Here is a 17257-nt window from a genome sequence, read left to right on the forward strand (position 1 = left end):
CTGAGTTAAAATGTGAATAAACATGTGTTTATAAAATATGCATTTCCATTGAAAACATATATATTAGTAAAAAGAGTGTTTTGGCAAGAAAATTGGCTGGCAACCAAAGACTTGTGTTGCGAATTGCCAATTCCAAGTAGTTTGGCAGAAAAATCCAGACAGAAATCATATACCTCCCTGTGATGATTAATTTTATGTGTCAGTTTGTCTGGACCCTGGTGCCTAGATATTTGGTCAAACACTTTTTCTAGATGTTTCTGTGGAGGTTTTTTTCGGATGAGATTGACATTTGTATCAGCGGACTTCAAGTAAATCATATTGTCCTCCATAGTGTGGGTGGGCCTCATCCAATCCATTGAAGGCCTGAATAGAACAAAGGCTGACCTTCCCTAGAACAGGAAGGGAAGTCTGCCAGCAGACAGCCTGCAGACTTCAAATGAAACGTCAGATCCTCCCTGGGTATCCTGCCTGTTGGACCTACCCTGCAGATTTTGGACCTGCCAGTCTCTATCATCATGTGAGCCAATTCCTTAAAATAAAGTCTTCTCTCTCCCTCAATCTCTCTCTACACACACCCTCAGCTCTGTTTTGTTTCCCTGGAGAACCCTAACTAATATACCCCCTAAAATCTATGTGGGATGATTGACTAATCTTGGCCAAAGGAATATAAGGAAAGTGAAGTGTGTCACCTCTGCAGGAAGCTATTTAATTATCCGTGTGCTTTCTCCACTTTCTCTTCTCCTCCTGTGACATATTTGGAAGCCACATGTGGAGTATAGTTACATGTGGTACACAAGATGGATGAGGCCTGAAGATTGGCCCAAGAAGGATGTGTGTATTGGATTTTGTGTGCATGAGAAAAATATTATTGTGTTAGGCCACTGAGATTTGGGGATTATCTGCTACAGCAGCTGGAACTAGTTACCCTGACTAATGCGGGTATATTTTATTGTGTACAAATTGAACAAAAAGGGGAAAATTCTGCTTTTGTTGAAATGCAAAAGAAAAAAGCAACTCCTGACACCTGGAAACTATCCCGAACACTTTTCACAGAACACCAACAGCAGACAAAGCACTCTCTGACTATAAGAAACAAGACTGGAATGAGTGAGTCATGGGAATCAAAGGCACAGCATAGGGAACATGGTCAACGGTACTAGAATAGTGTTGTACAGCAACAGATGGTGGCTACGCTTGTGGTGAGCATAGCTAACCTATGGAGACGTTGCATCACTACATTGTATACCAAAAACTAATGTAACATTGTGTCAACTATATTCAAATTTTTAAAAAAGACAGAAACAAGACTGCTCTATAATCATGTTTAAACACAGAGAAAAATGTAAACATCGTCCAAACCAGAAAAATAATCCAACATCTCCCTATCTAGAGTCATATGAGTGAATGCTGCCTAGTTTTAGCTTCCCTCTAGTCTTCCCTCCTTCTAAGGAAGATATATTAAATACCCAATCACAATTAGCCCTGCTTCCTGACAGCATCCAATCCAGAACAAGGCCTCAGAACAAAGATTGAAGATTCCTGAAGTCTTCCCCCCAAATCACCCAAGCAACACTGAAATTCTATTTTAACAGTCCTTTCCAACACTCTACTGAGACACTCTGCAATTTCCCATGACCAGTTGTGTGGTCTCCCTCAATGGCTCATTACAATAAGCATAAACCCAAACTGTCTAACTACAGGTGTGTTCTTCATGGTCTTTAGCTGGAGAGCATCAATATGGGTAATAATTGTACCCTTAGAAAATACAGAAATTGGACAAAATTATTTCTAAGACTATTTATTTGATTCTAACTGCCTGTGGTCATGCTGATTTTCAGAGTGGGTAGATGAAAACAGCTTTTCTCTATACCACATAGTGAGACTCTATAATCAGCAACAACATTACATTTGGATTAAATTGCTATTTTTAAAAAAATGTGTTTTTTTCTGAATTTTTAGCTTGGAACATGTCCAAATACTTATTAAAGGCTTGTTACTTTATATTTGATCTTCTTTTATTGAAAAGTCTTTAATGAATACACAGAGAATTAATATTTATATTTTAACAAACTAATTTTTATTTTTCTGTAATAAGACTTAGAGAATATTACTCTCCAGAAAACTTTAAATTGTCAAACTTGGAATCAAAAGTATGGGAGAAAGTTTAAAAAGACCTGAAAGATAATGAGTTTAAGCTACAGGTTAAGTATGTGTTAACATTTATTTCAATAATATCATTCTTGAGTTTTTGTATGCAAATTTATTTTCCACCTAAGGAAACTTTGTGTGTGTGTGTGTGTGTGTGTGTAGCAAAGTGTTTCACTCCTCTTTTAAAAAGTCTTTTAAATTCTTAAAATCTGTATTCTCAAACTCTACTGTGACTAAAAATTACTAGGTAAACTTTTTAATAATTGGTTTTAGGACAACTGGAAAGACTTTTAGCTAATGCAAAATTAGGTCTGTACCTCACACCATGCACTAAGAATAACTTCAAAAAGATCGTATATTTAAAGTTTAAAAAAAGTTAAAATTTTCTGGGGCACCTGGCTAGCTCAGTTGGTAGAGTGTGCAACTCTTGATCTCAAGATCATAAGTTTGAGCCATGTTGGGTATATAGATTACTTTAAAATAAAATCTTGAAAAAAATAATTAAAATTTTATGTGAATTGAAAGATATAGATGAGTGCCTTTTCAGCCTGAGAACAGGGAAAACTTCCTATCTTGATACTCAGTAACAATTCAAGAAAGAAGAATGAATAATTAACTAATAATTTTAAAGTATTCTGCAGACCAGAAACACTATACACAAAGTTAAATGTGCATAAAAACTTGGAGAAGTTATTTATAACTGATAAGGGGGTGGGATGGAAAGCCAGTATAAATGATATAATAAGAGTCCCCCCCCAAAAAAAGAGTTCCCCAAAACCTTAGATAAAAAGACCAACAATCCAATAGAAGAATGATCAAAGATCAATGATCAATCTTTTCAAAGATTATGAATAGGTAGTTCACAGAACAAGAACACAGAAATGACCCTTAAAGAAAAAAATAGCAAAACTCACTTAAAAAGAGAAATTCTAAATACCACCATAGTGAGAAAATATTGTTCAACTATCAAACTGGTAAAATCTAAAGTTTTGACAAAAAGCTGTTAGGGAAAATGTTAGGGATAGGAATATTTATCAATTTTTGGCAGAAATGCAAACTGGAACTGGCCTTAAGATAATAACTTTGCAATATATAGAAAACATGTGGAATTAATAAGTGATTATAGCAAGGTTTCAGAGTAGAAAGTTATAAAGTCAATCAACCAACCATGAACAAGTTACATTTGAAATTACAAACACATTATCATTTACATTAGCATCTCCAAAAAATGAAATACTTAGTATAAGTCTAACAAAATATGTACAAGATCTATATTAGAAAAACTGCAAAGCTCTGATGAGTGAAATCAAATGAACACTAAGTAAATGGAGATTATATATATTCCATGTTCATGAATAGAAAGACTCAAATATTGTCAAAATGTCAGTTCTTCCCAACTTGATCTACAGATTCAATACAATCCTAATAAGGATTCTATCCAGTTATTTTGTAGATATCAACAAACTGATTCTAAAGTTTAAATGGAGAGGTAAAAGACTCAAAATAGCCAACACAATATTAAAAGAACAGAGTCTAAAGATTGACACTATGTGACTTCATGATTACTATAAAACTATGTGGTATTGGTGAAAGAGCAGACGAATAGATCAATGAAGCAGAATAGAGAGCTGAAAAATAAGCCCACATAAATACAGTCAACTGATCTTTGACAAAGGAGCAAAGACAATACAATAAAGAAAAGATTGTCTTTTAAATAAATGGTGCTGAAACAACTGGACATCCAAAACTAAATAAATAAATAAATAAATAAATAAATAAATAAATAAATAAATCAAGCAACCTATACACAGGCTTGCACCTTTACAGTAAGAAATTAACTCAAAAAGGACCGCAGAGCTAAATATAAACCGCAAACCTATAAAACACCTAGGAGATTACATAGGAGAAAATCTAGTTGACCTTGGGTTTGGAAATTATTTTTCAAATACAATAGCAAAGGCATGATCCCTGAAAGAAATAATTGATAAACTGGACTTCATTAAAATTAAAAACTTGATGCCTGCAAAATGTAATATCAAGAGAATGAAAAGACAAGCAGATGGAGAGAAAATATTTGCAAAAAATACATAATAAACACTGTTACACAAAATAGACAAAGAACCCTTAAAACTCAACAATACGAAAACAAACAACCCAATTAAAAAGTGAGCCAAAGACTTTAACCCGCACCTCACCAAGTAGGATATATAAACAGCAAGTCAGCATATAAAAAAGAGCTTCACGTCATATGTCATCAGAGAAATGCCAAATGAAATGAAGACACCACTCAACACTTCTTAGAATAATGAAAATCCAAAACTGACAACAGCAAGTGTTGGCAAGGATGAGGAGCCACAGAGACTCTCATTCCTTCCCAGTGGAAATGCAAAAGGGAACAACCACTTTGGAAGACACTTTGGCAGTTTCTTAGAAAAGTTAATATACCTTTACCATACTATTCAGCAATCTCACTCTTTAGTATTTACTCAGAGGAGTTGAAAATGTATGTTTACACAAAAAATGTTTGTAGCAACTTCATTAACAATTGCCAAAACCCGGGGCACCTGGGTGGCTCAGTCGGTTAAGCATCTGCCTTTGGCTCAGGTCATGATCCCAGAGTCCTGGGATTGAGTCCCATATCTGGCTCCTCGGTCAGTGGGGAGTCTGCTTCTCCCTGTCGTTCTATTTATCCCTCTGTGGGCTCCCTCTCTTTCTCTCTCTGTCAAATAAATAAATAAACTCTTTAAAAATGATAATAATAATTGCCAAAACTCTGAAGCAATCAAGATGATCTTCAGAAGGTGAATGGATAAACTGTGATACATTGAATTACTATTCAGCACTTAAAAAAATTATCGGTTAAGCCAGGAAAAAACATGAAGGAAACTTAAATTTATCTGACTAGGTAAAAAAAGCCAATCTAAAAAGGCTACATACTATACGATTCCAATCATATGACATTCTGGAAAGGGCAAAACTATGAAGACAATAAAAAGATCAGCAGTTTGAGGGGTTTGGGATTAATAGGTGAAGCACAGAAAACTATTAGGGCAGGGAAAATGCTCTGTATGCCATAATGATAAATACATGTCTATATATATTTGTCCAACCCCACAGAATGCACAACACAGATTAGACTGGACCCTAATATAAACTATGGACTTTGACTCACAACATGTGTCAATGGAGTTTCATCACTGGCAACAAACGCACCATGCTAGTGGGGGATTTTGATAATAGGGGGGATTGTGGATATGTGCAGGGCAGGGGGTATATTGGAAATCTATACACAGTTTTTAAAAAGATTTTGTTTATTTATTTATTTATTTATTTATTTATTTATTTATTTATTTAAAAGAGAGCATGCAGGAGCAGAGGGGAGGGACAGAGGGAGACAGAGAATTTCAAGCAGACTCCCTGCTGAGCATAGAGTCCTACATGGGGCTGGATCTCACAACTCTGAGATCATGACCTAAGCTGAAATCAAGAATTCCACATTTATCCAACTAAACCACCCATGTGTCCTTGTATCTTCTGCTCAATATTGTTGTGAACATAACAGTTATGTTCTAAAAATTAAAGTCTGTTAAAAGTTACCAAAAAACATGATTTTACCCTTTGATGTTTCCACCTTTAAGAATTTATCCCCAAATATACACTGGAAAAGTATGAAGTTATTTATAAACATTATTGTGAACGTATTTGTAAAATTAGTTACTAGAACCAACCAAAATATCATCAACAATTTCACTAAAGTGGCAGGATACAAAGTCAACCTACAGAAATCAATTGTATTTCTTTACACTAATGATAAAAAGCATCTGAAAATAAATAAATAAAACCATCTCAGTCACAATAACATCAAAAAAAAATAAAGTACTTAGGAATAAATTGAACACAAGGAAGTAAAAGATCTATACAATAAAAACTACAGAATGTAGCGGAAAGAAATCAAAGACACAAAAAGTGGAAAGATACTGCGTTCGTGGATCAGAAGAATTAATGTTAAGATGTCCGTACCCCCCCCCAAAGCCTTCTACACATTCAACACCATCCCAGTCAAAATACCAATAGCATTCCTCATAGAAATAGAAGAAAGAGTACTAAAATTTGTGTGGAACCACAAAAGACCCAAAATAGAGAAAATAATCTTGAGAAAAAAAACAAAGCTGAGGTACCATGCTTCTGGATTTCAAGCTATACTACAAAGCCATGGTAATAAAAACAGTACGGGCACAAAGATAGACACGCCAACCAGCAGAACAGAGTAGAAAGCCCAGAAGCAAATCCCAGTATATTAAGTCAACTAATATTTGCCAAGGAAGCCAAAAATCAGCCAATAAGGAAAAGATAGTCTCGTCAATTATTAGTGCTAGGCAAACTGGAGCTACACATGCAGACCAGTGAAATTAGAACCCTATCTCACACCACTCTGAAAAATAACCTCAAAATGAGTTCCACCTGCAGCAGAAAATAGGCCCCAGAGAGCCCTGAGTGCCCCCAGCACCTCCACAGGGAGCCCAGCTGCTGCAGCGGGCCCAGCCATCATCACCACAGCCCTGAACACGGAGGCTGAAGCCCAGCAGCACCTGCCACCCTGCCCTCAGCGCTGCCCACCAAGGCCCGCACCATGGCCAGCGCCCGGCGGCCTCACCTCAGGGCACCCTGCCAGGACAAGATCATCGCAAGGGAAGACTTTGGGAATAGTGAAATGCATCAATGTATGAAATGGATATGATTTCATCAGCAGAATCACACAGAGGAAGATGTATTTGTATGTCAGACTGCCATAAAGAAGAACCCCAGAAAGTACCTTCGCAATGTAGGAGATGGAAATCCTGAAATTTGCTTTTGTTGGTGCAGAGGCAGCAAATGTGACAAGCCATGCAAGGCGGTAAGTAGGCAGCCAACCCTAACCATTACAGGCACTATCCATGTGGTAGGGGTTCTCCAAACACAGAATTCTTTTTTTTTTTTTTTAAGATTTATTTATTTATGAGAGAGAGAGAGAGAGAAAGAGAGAGACAGGCAGAGACACAGGTAGAGGGAGAAGCAGGCTCCATGCACCGGGAGCCCGACGTGGGACTCCATCCTGAGACACCAGGATCGCGCCCTGGGCCAAAGGCAGGCGCTAAACCTCTGAGCCACCCAGGGATTTCCTCCAACCACAGAACTATCAGAGTAGTGAGAGCGGGAAAAAGAAGGGATCAGAGAGTGCTCCCCAAGGCCAGGCCCAAGACCGTAGGCACAGCACAGGTGGGGGTTCCCACCTTACCATCTGCAGACCCTATGGGAGTGAACCACAGTCTTCCAACCCTTCTGTGCAAGGAGAAGTGATGGAAGCTGCTGACCACCAGGGTGCAGGAGAACAAGTTAGACCAGTGAGACACCATGTGTATGGGAGTTATAGATTAGGGTTCCACAGGGGGCCTCCTGGCCGAAGATAGTCCAAAGAGGCCGGCAATGAAGAAGATAAGGAAAATCATGGAGATGAAACCCAAAGTCAGAAGTCACCTCCGCGTGGGTACCCCTGCAACTTTAGTCACTGAGGCAGATGCCCAGAAAACCCTAAACCACCAGATGGCAAAGAGACCAGAGCAGCAGCTCCACTAGCTGAGAATTCATCCACCTGGGAGGCACAGTGGGGCCAGGCTGAGTAAATACCAGTTTATCATCTCTCCCACCATCTGGTTTAGTCATCCAACAAGAAGAAACAAGTATGAAAAAAAAAAAAAAAAAAGTATGAAATTCCAGCAATAAGCAACAAACAAAAGATTGGAGCTAAAGACCTTAAATGCTTGCCTTTTTTCCCATTGACCAGATAGGTAGAACTATCTGCATTATCTATGCAGCATGGGGCTTTTATTATTTTTACCTAAAAACATTTATTTTTGGTAATGAAAAATCCATTTTTTTTAAAAGCCTCAACACATTTATAGAGGCTTTTAAGTTGTTTCAAGTTTTTAAGTTCCGGTTAAGTGAGTTTTTTAAGAACTTCATTTTTAATTTGTAATAAAAGTTTACAGCTTGATTTTTTTCAAAAAAGTCAACAAATGGCAAGCACCTATTAGTAAAGGTCTTAAATAATTATAAAAAAAAAAGAGAGAAGTAACTCAAAATGGATCAAAGAATTAAATATAGACCTGATACCATAATACTCCCAGGAGAAAAGGTAGGGAAGAAGCTCTTTGATACTGGTCTTGGCAATGATTTTTTTAGACATAATACCAGAAGGACAAACGACGGAAGCAAAAATCAACAAATGAGACTACATGAAACTCAAAACCTTTTGTACTGCGAAAGAAACAATTAACAAAATTAAAAGACAACCTATAGAATGGGAGTAAGTTTTCACAAACCATATATTGGATAAGGTGTTAATATCCAAAATATTTAAAGAACTCAGTCCACTTAATAACAAAAAACATTCTGATTTAAAAATGGGAAGAATAACTAGAGATTTTTGCAAAGAGGACATCCAAATGGCCAGACATATGAAAAGACGTTCGTGACTAACCATCAGGGAAATGCAAGTCAAAATCACAATGAAACATGATTAGAATGTTAGCCTCACACCTGTTGGAATGACTATCATCAAGAAAAGATAACAGGTGCTGGCGAGGATATATTGAAAACGGACCCCTTGTACTCAGTTGGAATGTAAATTGGTCCAGCAACTATGGAAAAGAATATTGAAGTTCCTTAAAAAACTTAAAATAGAGCTCACATAAAATCCAGCAATTTCACTTCTGGATATATAGATAAATGTAAATGTTTTTATTTACATAAAGTTCAAAACCAACCTACAGTGTTTGAAGTGATGGCTAATAGGAGGACTGAAGACATATAAGTAAATGTGATGAGTGATCTTTGGATCTTAATTTTAACAAACCAGAAAAAAGACATTTTTTAGACAGAAAAATTTATATGTGAACCATTAAGTGAATTATTAATTTTGTTAGATGTAATAATGTCGTGGGTTACATAAGAAGTTGACTTTTTTTAGGAATTCATTTGATGCATGTTATGATAAAATGACATAATACCTGGTATTTATTTTAAAATGATTTTGCTTTTGAGAACATGTGTTTTAAAATTCTTCAGCAAAATAAAAGGAGCTATAGACAAAGCTAAGTTGGCAAAATATTGGTCATTCTGAGTCTTGATGGCATATATGGAAGTTTGTTATAATACTCTACTTTAGTGTATGTTTGAAATATTTCTTAATAAAAAAAACTTCTTAAAAAATTAATTGAATATGGGATACTCATGAATAAATTTAACCAAAAGAACATGAAAGAAGGAAGAGAAAGAGAGAAGGGGGAGGAGGAGGAGAGGGACAGAGGGAAGGACTCCAAATGAAATCTTTGGGGCCATTAGTAAGGCCAGAATGTCCAGATTCTGCAGAGTATGGAGACAAGGATGATCCAAAGGCAATGGCCAGGAGATAAAGCAAAGCCAATGTAGTCCACAAAACTGGGTCATCCATCTCAAGAGGTTAGGCAAAGTAGCAGAATTTAGGCAAGCAAGAACAAAATGTAAGGCCAGGAACACAAAACAGAACAAAAGGTTTAAAATGAAAGAATACCAGTCTGGAGTTGCACACATGCGTAAAGCCCGTGATTCTGGTTATAAGTAGGGAAGAATCCTTCTAAGGTGTGGTCAAACTGGATCAGAAAAATAAAGAAATAGAAAAAAAATAGAAAAAAAATTTTATTTCAACAGAATATTCAGTATTCAAATTAACTAATTATTTATCCAAGGTCAGAATTAAGTCTATATCTGAAAATTCAGTTCGTTGTTATTGTAGTTGTTGTTGTTTAATGAATTCCTGCTACTTCCATTGTACAGTTTTAGTGACGGAGACTACACAAATTAGTCCAAGGATAACCGCCACCTGAGAGAAACTGCAATTTCATCCAGGAGATTACCAGTCAATCAATAAAACCGTACGGTATGCATATGAGGAGCCTATGAGATTACCACTCCACAAAAGTCAGGTATAAGAAATGTCATAGTTCTTCACTTTTCCTAAATTGCATAGGTATATTCTAAGCCCACATCTGCCTATATGACAAGAAATGTAAGGAACCACCCCTTCAGATAGTCATGCAAAAATGGAGAGTCTTGTGGAACCAAAAATATTCAAGAAAGGGTACTCAAGTCTTCAGTCCACACTGATCACCATTGGTATGTGTGCTGAACCGTCCTGAAGAGGCCTTAATGCATGTGGTACCATTGGTTCTGGGCAAAATGTGGACAAGGAGATTTTCCCTAGGTGTGTAGCATTAACATTGGCTACTGGGGTCCAGCCTGTGCTTCAGGGAGCCCCAGAGGAGAAGAAACTGGTCCTCACTACTAATGGAACATGGAAGATTCCTTCTAAACTGGCTAATACTCCTTTCCAACTTTACCCACCTCTGCCTCTCTTAATATTTGGACCCAATTTTCCTCTGACAAAGTCCTGCTGCAAAGCTTCTGTGCTTTTTGAAAACCTACTGAAGCTATATTCTGGAGACCTGGTAAATTTTCCTTCCAAAGCTAAAAAATATCATTACTATTAAATTTTTTTTCTTCCAAACCTAAAATACCAATGCTCTTAGGAGAATCCTAAGAAAAAGAACTGAAAAGACTACATCTTTGGGATAAAGAAGGCAAAATCTCTACAGCAGCAAGCAAGAAGCCCAAATCAATACTCTGATACACTTAATTTATCTAAGTGACATAGCACTAAGTGCCTTTTGAGAAAGCAGCACTATGTAAGTGGCAAAAACACTCAGTATGGAATTATCATACACATACTTGAACCCCAGCTCTATTATGTGCCAGTTTTGTGACCTGAAGCAAGTCACTCATTTTTTTTACCCTTGGCCTTCTCTACTGTAAAGTAGGAATAATGACACTTGTTTTCACCAAATTATGGAGTTTTGAGGATCTAATCAGAGAAGGTGTGTAAAGATAGTGTGTGAACTGCAACTGGTCATAGTACAAGGGCTTCTTACAGGGACAGGTCAAGAACTAAGGCAAGAAAGCATTCTTTTCCTAGACAGGAAAATCTGCACATCTACCTTTTTCTATAAAATTGTTCTTGGTAGCCATCACATTTCTACTTTTTGACAGATATAGTTGTGAGCCATGAGCCTTCAGGGAATTGGGGGATCTGGGTGGCCAGTGTTGCACCAACTCAGGCACATTTCTAGTGAGAGGCACCATTGGACTTAGAACTCTGGTATCCTGAATGCTAGAAAATGTTCTGTTTTCAGGTGTGTGTGTGTGTGTGTGTGTGTGTGTGCACGCGCATGTTTTAAGGCACTCACGCAATATCAACAATCAGTAACAAGAAACACTTTTTTCTCCACTACAAAAGGAAAGAAAAAAAGAAATTCTACATTACCAAGAAATAAATAAGCACTCCTTTAAATTTTATTACTGATATATACTTTATTAATATTAAAAAGTAACAGAAATAATATCAATAATATAAAACAGAAGAAAAATTTTGAAGGCTATAGTTCAAGATAGCCACATAGGAGGATCCTGAACTTCCCTCTTTTCATGGACACAACAAACCCGCAACTACATGGCAACAATTCCCTCTGAAAAAAATAGTTTAACTAGCTGAACAGATCTTTCACAACAAAAAATTAAAGGGACACATCCAGACAGGTGGAAGACACAGAGACAGTCTCACCAAAAACCTCACCTCCAGCTCAATTCACAATCAGAAGGACTCAGGAAGGAAGGATCTCACAAATGTGGAGCTTCTCCCTAGGGAGGAAGGGGTTTGTGACCCACTGAAGGCACCCCAACCCTGCAGTAAAGAAATGAGCCCCCAAAACATCTGGCTTTGCCAACCAATGGGGCTTATATCCAGAAGAAACATAAGGCTACAGAAAACAGAAATTCTGTTCTTAGAGGGCTCATGCACAGACTCCTGAACCCAGCACCAAAGCAACAGATCGAAAAGTGCCTAGACCATATGTAAAGGAGATTGCTCTAACAGTGGTAAATGTGAACATCCCTGTCTTATTCAGTTCTTCCCTATGCAGGATGATATTAGCTGTGGGTTTTTCATAGATGACCTTTATTAGAATGAGGTATATTCTCTCTAAACCTATTTGTTGATGGTTTTTATCATGAGTGGATGTCGGACTTTGTCAAATGCTTTTTCTGTCCTATTAAGAGGATTATATAGTTCTTATCCTTTGTTTTATTAATATGGTGTATCACATTAATTGATTTAAAAATATTGAACTACCTTTGTAACTCAGGAATAAATCCCACATGATCGTGGTGAATGTCTTTTTTAATGTATTGTTGGATTAGGTTTGCCAGTATTTTGAAAATTTTCATATTTATGTTCATCAGAGATGTTGGTCTGTATTGCTTTTTTAAGTGGGGTCTTTATCTGGTCTTGGTATCAGGCTAATGCTAACCTCATAGAATGAATTTGGAAGTTTTTTCTATTTTTTTTTCTTTTTCTTTGTCTCTCCCTCCCCAACCATGTCTGTTTCTCTCTCTCTCTCTCTCTCTCTCTCTCTCTCTCTCCTTACCCAAATCCACCCTTCTAAGCCCAGCAATTAGCCAGGGAAGAGAAAAGGCATCCAAATTAGGAGGAAAAAATTAAAACTCACCATTTGCAGATGATATGATTTTATATATAGAAAACTCTAAAGACTACACACACACACACACACACACACACACCTGTTAGTATTGATAAATACAGTAAAGTTGCAGGATACAAAGTAAGTTACAAAAAAAAACTAAGATACAGAAATATATTGCATTTTTACACACTAATAACAAAGTAGCATAAAGTGAAATTAAGAAAACAATTCATTTAAAATTGGATCACAAGAATAAATACCAAGGAATAAATACAACCAAGGACATGAAAACACCTGTACTCTGAAAATTATAAGACCCTGATAAATGAAATTGAAAAAGATTTAATTAAGTGGAAAGATACACCATGTTCATGGACTAGAAGAATTAGCATTATTAAAATGTTTGTACTATCCAAAGCAATCTACAAATTCAATGCAATATCTATCAAAATTCCAATGGAATTTTTTGCAGAACTAAACAAAAATCCTAAAATTTGTATAGAACCACAAAAGATCCCAAATAATAAAAGCAATCTTGAGAAAAAAAAAAAAAAAACAGGGATCCCTGGGTGGCGCAGCGGTTTGGCGCCTGCCTTTGGCCCAGGGCGCGATCCTGGAGACCCGGGATCGAATCCCACGTCGGGCTCCCGGTGCATGGAGCCTGCTTCTCCTTCTGCCTATGTCTCTGCCTCTCTCTCTCTCTCTCTCTCTGTGTGACTATCATAAATAAATAAAAATTAAAAAAAAAAAAAAAAAAAAAACAAAGCTGAAAGTATCACAATCCCTGATGTAAAATTACACTACTAAGTGATAGTAATCAAAACATTTTGGTACTGGCACAAAAATAGACACAAATCAATAGACTAGAATAGAGAGCCCATACACATATGGTCAATTCATTTATGTCAAAGAGACAGGAATATACAATTGGGTAAAAAACAATCTCTTCAGTAAATGGTGTTGGGAAACTGGACAGAAGAAGAAAGAGAGAAAGAAAGAAAGAAAGAAGAAAGAAGAAAGAAAGAAAGAAAGAAAGAAAAAGAAAGAAGAAAGAAGAAAGAAAGAAAGAAAGAAAGAAGAAAGAAGAGAAGACAGAAAGAACAGAATAAAAAATCATAAGCAAGACAGAAAGACAAGAAAAAGACATAAAAAGCAAAGAACTCTCAATCAGCCGCCTCCCTCCTCTCCTCATCCCGCTCCTCCCCCCTCAGATCCATCCCTCCAACACCCCACCACACGAAACACCGAAAATAAAATAAGAGTAACAAGGAAATTGATCAGTTTTTCACCATGGACAAATATTAACTAAAAATGTATAAAGATCTTAATGTGAGACCAGAAACCAAAAAATTCCTAAAAGAAAATATAGGCAGTAATTCCTCTGATATCAGTGATATCAGTTTTGGTGATTTTTTTGTATATTTTTTAATTGGAGTTCGATTTGCCAACATAGAGTATAACATGGTGATTTTGGCGGGGGCGTGGGTGGGATCTGACACCAAAGACATTGGCAACAAATGCAAAAAAAAACAGATAAGACTACATCAAACTCAGAAGCTTCTGTAAGTGAAGAAATCAATAACAAAATAAAAAGACAACCTACTGAATAGGAGAATACATTTGCAAATCATATCTGACAAGGGGTTAATATCTAAAATATTCAACTCAATAATAAAGAGAACCCAAAAAATCCAACTTAAAAATGAACAGAGGAGGGATCCCTGGGTGGCTCAGCGGTTTAGCGCCTGCCTTTGGCCCAGGGCTTGATCCTGGAGACCCGGGATCCAGTCCCTCGTCGGGCTCCCGGCATGGAGCCCGCTTCTCCCTCTGCCTGCATCTCTGCCTCTCTCTCTCTATGTCTATCATAAATAAATAAATCTTAAAAAAAAATGGACAGAGGACCTGAACATTTTTCCAAAGACAGCACAGAGATGACCAACATTCACATAAAAAGACACTCAACGTGTCTTTTTGACACATGAATAAATCAATAAAACATCAGGGAAATGCAAATCAAAACCACCATAAGATATCACCTCAGACCTATCAGAATGGCTTATTACCAAAAGGACAAGAAATGGTAAATGTTGGCAAGGATGTGGGGAAAAAAAGAACCTTTATGTACTGCTGCTCGGCATGTAAATTAGCATGGCCAAAATATTAGGAGGTTCCTCAAAAAACCAGCAATAGAACTACCATATAATCCAGCAATTCCACTTCTGGGTATTTACTTGTAGAAAACAAGAAACAGGGATGCCTGGGTGGCTCAGTGGTTGAGCCTCTGCTTTTGGCTCAGGGTGTGATCCCAGAGTCTTGGGATGGAGACCCACATCAGGCTCCCCAGTGGGAGCCTGCTTCTCCCTCTGCCTATGTCTCTGCCTCTCTGTGTCTCTTATGAATAAATAAATACAGTCTTTTTAAAAAGAGAAACACTAATTTGAAAACATACATGCACCCCCAGGTTCATTGTAGCATTATTTATAATAGCTGAGGTACAGAAATGACTTAGGTAGCCATAGATAGTTATATAGACAAAGAAGGGGTACTATAAATATCCAATAGAATACTATTTAGCCATAAAAGAATGAAATCTTGTCATTTGCTACCACATAGCTGAAACTTGAGGGCATTATGCTAAATGAAATAAGTCAGAGAAACACAAATACCACATGATTCCACTTACATGTGGAATCTAAAAACAAAACAAACAAAATAAAACTCGCAGATGCAGAAAACAAATTGGTGATTGCCAGAAAGATGGGGTGTTCTGGGACGGGCAAAAGAGGAGAGAGGGTAAAGAGGTACAAGCTTCCAGTCATAAATAAGTAATACACAGCATGGTGACTCTGGCCAATAATATCATATGGTATGGTATGTAAGTTAACAGGGAAACTGGACATTGTGGATGATCATTTTATAGTGTAGACAAATATTGAATCATGGGACACCTGGGTGGCTCAGTGGTTGAGCATCTGCCTTCGGCTCAGGGCATGATCCCAGGGTACAGGGATCCAGTCACACATCGGGCTCCCCACAGGGAGCCTGCTTCCCCCTCTGCCTATGTCTCTGCTTCTCTCTCTGTGTCTCTCATGAATAAATAAATAAAATATTTCAAATAAATAAATAAATATTGAATCATGAGGTATATACCCAAAAATAATATGTCAATTATACTTCCATAAAAAGAATTGACAGTACTAGTAGAAGAGTAAATGAAGAGAGAAAATGTGTGATTTCTTTCCTTCCCTCGGGATTTTCATAAATCAGAAGTGGGGTTGGCATCAGCTTGTTGTCTGATTGCCACAGGAAATTTAAAAGCATGAATGGGTTTTGTTCTTGCTTTTACAGTCTGTTTCCTGACATGCTGTTTATTTGTTTCACATGGAAACAGCAACAGCTTATGCATCAACTTAAGACTACTGTTTGTCCAATTTTAAAAATAAATGTCATCTAGCAGTCTGAATCTCCTTGCCAGGACTAATAAAGCCCAGAAATTAGCTTTTATCAGGGAAATGCTACTCAAATCTTCTTCATGTTGGCTCACTGGCTAGGCATCTATCTTGATATCTCCCTCACATATCCCACTGTTCTTTAAACCTAAAGTGAGGACCAGTGGTCATATAAGCATTGAAGAGGGGGGAAAGAATGTCACTGATAAAGGTCCCTCTAAAACTTCAGAGAAGAAACTTGTCAAAGTCACTGTTTCAACATTTGTGAGGATATCTGTAGTTAATAGAAGTTGAACAACAGATTTGTTTTAAGGCATATCTATATTATTCTCTATCAGGTAGCCTTATTTGAGATGGTTTAATAAGTAAAAAAAGTAAGCTAACAGTCTAAGTTAAGAAGAAAGCTCTGAGTTGTAGGCATAGAACATTAAAACATCATCAACAATTAGCTAAACTATCCCACAGACATTTACCTATCATTGCTTTCACTATATAAAGTATTTAAGGTCTTATTTTAGTCTCTGACATACCTCACAATCACTACACATTCAGTGTTATACTACTGCATTATATGAGCCTCAATTCATATATGTTCATATAACAGATGTTATCTATTAGTCCCTTCTAAAAATGATCATTCCTGAATCTGGGACCAAAAAAAAAAATTGAACTTAATAAGCAAAGGGAGAAAAACATGTTGACATTTTTAAGGCATTTTTCATTTCATTCTGAAGATATTTCTTAATTTAGCAATTTGCCGGCGAGCACTTATACACACATACATGTGAAGAATATACTTAGATGTACATGCAGCTTACACCTGTTCCCTTTGGATTAGTAGCTAATCAAACTTGCCCCATGGAGTAAGCAAATCAGCAAATGACTCATGCTCTACTGATATTCTTAATATGACATTAAAAAAGCAAACATTAATAAATGATTTAGGGGATCCCTGAGTGGCTCAGTTGATTAAGTGTCCGACTATGGATCTCAGCTCAGGTCTTGATCTCGAGGTCATGAGTTCAAGGAGCCCATGCTGGATGTGGAGCC

At 37.0% G+C, this 17257-nt stretch overlaps 1 pseudogene; it reads left to right on the top strand.

Moving 5' to 3' along the window:
* Positions 1–1143: 1143 nt before the first annotated feature.
* Positions 1144–7808, top strand: LOC100684773 (annotated as a pseudogene).
* The last annotated feature ends 9449 nt before the right edge of the window (positions 7809–17257 follow it).

This window comes from Canis lupus, chromosome 13, assembly GCF_011100685.1.
Source record: "Canis lupus familiaris isolate Mischka breed German Shepherd chromosome 13, alternate assembly UU_Cfam_GSD_1.0, whole genome shotgun sequence".
Lineage (NCBI taxonomy): Eukaryota > Metazoa > Chordata > Mammalia > Carnivora > Canidae > Canis > Canis lupus.